The sequence below is a fragment of the Somniosus microcephalus genome, chromosome 22, assembly GCF_052327205.1.
Source record: "Somniosus microcephalus isolate GS21.2 chromosome 22, FLI_Smic_1.0, whole genome shotgun sequence".
NCBI lineage: Eukaryota > Metazoa > Chordata > Chondrichthyes > Squaliformes > Somniosidae > Somniosus > Somniosus microcephalus.
Genome location: NC_141008.1, coordinates 53,768,327 through 53,772,516, shown reverse-complemented (window position 1 = coordinate 53,772,516; position 4,190 = coordinate 53,768,327). Strand labels below are relative to the sequence as shown.

Below are 4,190 nucleotides of genomic sequence, written 5' to 3'. Positions count from 1 at the left end.
ATTGGGAAAAGGGGAAGTGCAACGAGACCTGGGTGTCCTTGTGCACCAGTCACTGAAGGTAAGCATGCAGGTGCAGCAGGCGGTTAAGGCGGCAAATGGTATGTTGGCCTTCTTAGCGAGAGGATTCGAGTGCAGGCACAAGGATGTCTTGCTGCAGTTGTACAGGGCCTTGGTGAGACCACACCTTGAGTATTGTGTGCAGTTTTGGTCGCCTTATCTGAGGAAGGATGTTCTTGCCATGGAGGGAGTGCAGCGAAGATTCACCAGACTGATACCTGGGATGGCAGGAATGACGTATGAAGAGAGGTTGGGTCGATTAGGCTTATATTCACTAGAGTTTAGAAGAATGAGAGGGGATCTCATTGAAACTTATAAAATTCTAACAGGACTAGACAGACTAGATGCAGGAAGGATGTTCCCGATGGGGGGAGTCCAGAACCAGGGGTCATAGTCTAAGGATAATGGGTAAGCCATTTAGGACTGAGATGAGGAGGAATTTCTTCACCCAGAGAGTGGTGAACCTGTGGAATTCTCTACCACAGAAGGCAGTTGAGGCCAACTTATTAAATATATTCAAGAAGGAGTTAGATATATTTCTTAAGGCTAAAGGGATCAAGGGATATGGGGAGAAGGCAGGGACAGGGTACTGAGTTTGGATGATCAGCCATGATCTCATTAAATGGCGGAGCAGGCTCGAGGGGCCGAATGGCCTACTCCTGCTCCTATCTTCTATGTTTCTATTATTTTCCGAAAGGAATCTATCTAATTAGCATTTGAGTGAGTCAATACTAATTCCTTCCGCAGTCTCCCGAGGGAGTGTGCTCCATAGATCAGGGGTCGGCGGACCCACGGTTGAGAGCTCCTGGCCTGTAGGCCATGTTTTGAACGGCCCACTGACCTCCCCAGCAAGTATCCAAAGCAAGCATCCCCTTCGTCCCCGGCCCGCCGCATTGGACGCGAGGAACTGGAAGCCGCTGCTTAGTCTCAGAGGCTCTTGGTCAACGGAGTGTTCTCAAGCAGACGGCGTCAGGGTCACATCAGCTCTATCAGCTCCAGTGACACTTTACCAACATTTAGTGACACTTCACTAACCTCAGTGACAGTTCATTAATTTCAGTATAACTCTACCAACCTCGGCAACAGTCTACTAACTTAAGCGGAACTCTATCAACCTCGGAGACAGTCTCAACTTCAGCACCAGCAACACTTTTCACGTTAAGTAAGTAAAACAAAAAATAGTAATAAATAAAAATATGTTTAATTGTATAACTCATTTTTTTACACATTAAAAATACTTGTGCTGTGTTGCAGGGGGAGGGTCCCTGGAATTTTTATAACACAGAAGCAGAAAGGTTGAGAACCCCTGCCATAGATTGACCACTCGCTGACTGAAATACTGCTTCCGCGGGTTCGTTTTGAATTTACTCCCCAGCGCCCTTCAAGTGCTGGCTGTGTCCTCTGGTTCTGCTGCTCTGGACAAGGCCAACACTATACAGTCCCTGGAAACAACATTTTGGTTTTCAGCTTGCCTTGTATCGTCAGACTGCTGTTAGCGTTGCTCACACCGGTTCCTAGTCCACGCAGATCAATTTCTAATGTACTGACAGTTACTTTGAACCCTTGACCGTGATGATTTATGTATTTTTTCTCTCTCTCCCGGATTTCCCTTCTTGCGGACACTGACTCTTGATGGTGTACCTTCGCTACCAGTCTCTTGCCCCCAAGTGGCCCTTGTTAGGTGGAGAGCCTGGGGCAGTGTGAGTGCCCACCGGCAATCCGACCGTGGGGTGGGGTGGTGGTGGTGTTTACAACTTGTTGAAGCCAGACGGGCCCTCACACCCGCTGATTGATTAACAGCCAGGAAGAGGAAGCCTGGCTGCCCTTTGCCCTCCCTGAATGAGGGCTGTAGAAGCCAAAGGCAGCACCAAACCAGCTGGCCCAGCATCGACCGAGGATCTTGGAGCTGGTGGTCTGTGTGGCTCAAGTGTTAAACCAGGTGCTCACCTTAAACCCATGTGGAGCAGACCTTTCCCAACCAGCGGCTCCTCCAAAAACCATCCAGACAAAGCAGACATCACACAAAAAAAATAATTCAGTGTGTGAATCTTTTCATTAACTTCACGTGGTGACATTGCAAACAACAGCCTCTGGTCCTCCCCGAGATTGCTGACTCTTCTAAAGGGAGGACATAAACACTCTCTGTTCCTCAGGAGTAGTATGGAAAAGCTCCTGAATATCTACACCCATCCTACATAGAAACATAGACGATAGGAGCAGGAGTAGGCCATTCAGCCCCTCGAGCCTGCTCCGCCATTCGATGTGACCATGGCTGATCATCCAAATTCAGTACCCGGTCCCGGCTTTCTCCCCATATCCCTTGATCCCTTTAGCCTTAAGAAATATATCTAACTCCTTCTTAAATATATTTAATGAATTGGCCTCAATTGTCTTCTGTGGTAGAGAATTCCACAGGTTCACCACTCTCTGGGTGAAGAAATTCCTCCTCATCTCAGTTCTAAATGGCTTACCCCTTATCCTTAGACTGTGGCCCCTGGTTCTGGACTCCCCCGCCATTGGGAACATCCTTCCTGCATCTAGTCTGTCTAGTCCTGTTAGAATTTTATATGTTTCATCCTCACATCCAAACTATTCAACCCCGGTCTCTTGCTCTCCACAGACAACATTCCTATCCCCCCCACCCCTTAAATCCCACCTTCAGCTCCAACAAAGAACCATCATGTCCTGCGGAGTATTTGATCATCTCACTCTGTACTTATCCCCATCAGTTCCGGTCTCTCATAGGAACAGGAGGAGGCCATTCAGCCCCCTCAAGCCTGTTCCGCCATTCAATGAGATCATGGCTGATCTGCACCTCAACTCCATTGACCCACCTTTGCTCCGTATCCCTGGATACCCTTAGCTAATAAAAATCTGTCGATTGCAACCTTGAAAGTTTCAATAGACCCCCAGCATCCACATCCTTTTGGGGGGAGAGTGCTCCGGATTTCCACTACCCTTTGGGTGAAAAAGTGCTTCCTGACATCACCCCTGAATGGCCTGGCTGTAATGTTAACATTGTGCCCCCTTTGTTCTGGATTCCCCCCCACCAGAGGGAATAGTTTCTCTGAATCGACCCTATCAAATCCTTTTATCATTTTGAACACCTCGACTAGATCACCCCTCAACCTTCTAAACCCAAGTGAATACTACCTGTCCTCATAATTTAACCCTTTCAGCTCCGATATCATTGAGGTAAATCTCCGCTTCCCATTGGATATTCAACTATATTTTGCTGGTTTCTACTTCACATCTAGGAACGTAGGAAACATAGGAACAGGAGGAGGCCATTTAGCCCCTCGGGCCTGTTCTGCCATTCAATTAGATCATGACTGATCTGTATCTTAACTCCATCTACCCGCTTTGCCGGCAGCTCCATTTCGGGTAACTCGCAGTCCGGATGGGAGCCGGGCATGGCGGCCAGAGCGGGAGAAGCAGGCCACCACACGTGGAGCCGGCAACAGTGAGGAGGAGGCCGCGGTGAAGAGGAGGACGGAGCGGCTGAGGGACATCGTGCTCCCACTGTCACGGGAAGCCATTGTATTGACTCTGAATGCGGCGCTGTATGTATAGCTGATGCGTCCCGACGGGGAACAAGCATTCCATTGTACTTGTTACATATGGCAAATAAATCTAAATCTGAATCGGAATCTGAATCTGACTTACCTCACTAAAATCTATCGATCTCAGTTTAGAAATTTTCAATTGACCCCCCCCCCACCCCCCAGCCTCAACAGCTTTTTGGGGGGTGGAGTTCCAGATTTCCACTACCCTTTGTGTGAAGAAGTGCTTCCTGACATCACCCCTGAACGGCCTGGCTCTAATTTTAAGGTTATGCTCCCTTGTTCTGGACTCCTCCCACCAGAGGAAATAGTTTCTCTCTATCCACCCTATCAAATCCTTTAATCATCTTAAACAGTTGTGGAGTCATTGAGTATATTCAAGGCGGAGATAGACATACATTTAAGCTACAGGGGAGGTCAAGGGTTATGGGGAGCAGGCGGGAAAGTGGTGTTGAGGCCAAGATCAGATCAGCCATGATTTTATTGAATGGCGGGGCAGGCTCGCGGGGCCGAATTTCCTACTCATATTTCTTATGTTCTTAAACCCCTCAATTAGATCACCCCTTAATC

The 4,190-nt window shown here is 48.3% G+C and overlaps 1 long non-coding RNA gene across 1 annotated transcript; it reads left to right on the top strand.

The window, feature by feature from the left end:
- Nucleotides 1–693: 693 nt before the first annotated feature.
- On the top strand, nt 694–3,707 carry LOC147102383 (uncharacterized). The gene is made up of 2 exons (XR_015073296.1): nt 694–1,219; nt 3,431–3,707. It is a non-coding gene; the product is annotated as an uncharacterized LOC147102383 (long non-coding RNA).
- Nucleotides 3,708–4,190: the final 483 nt, after the last annotated feature.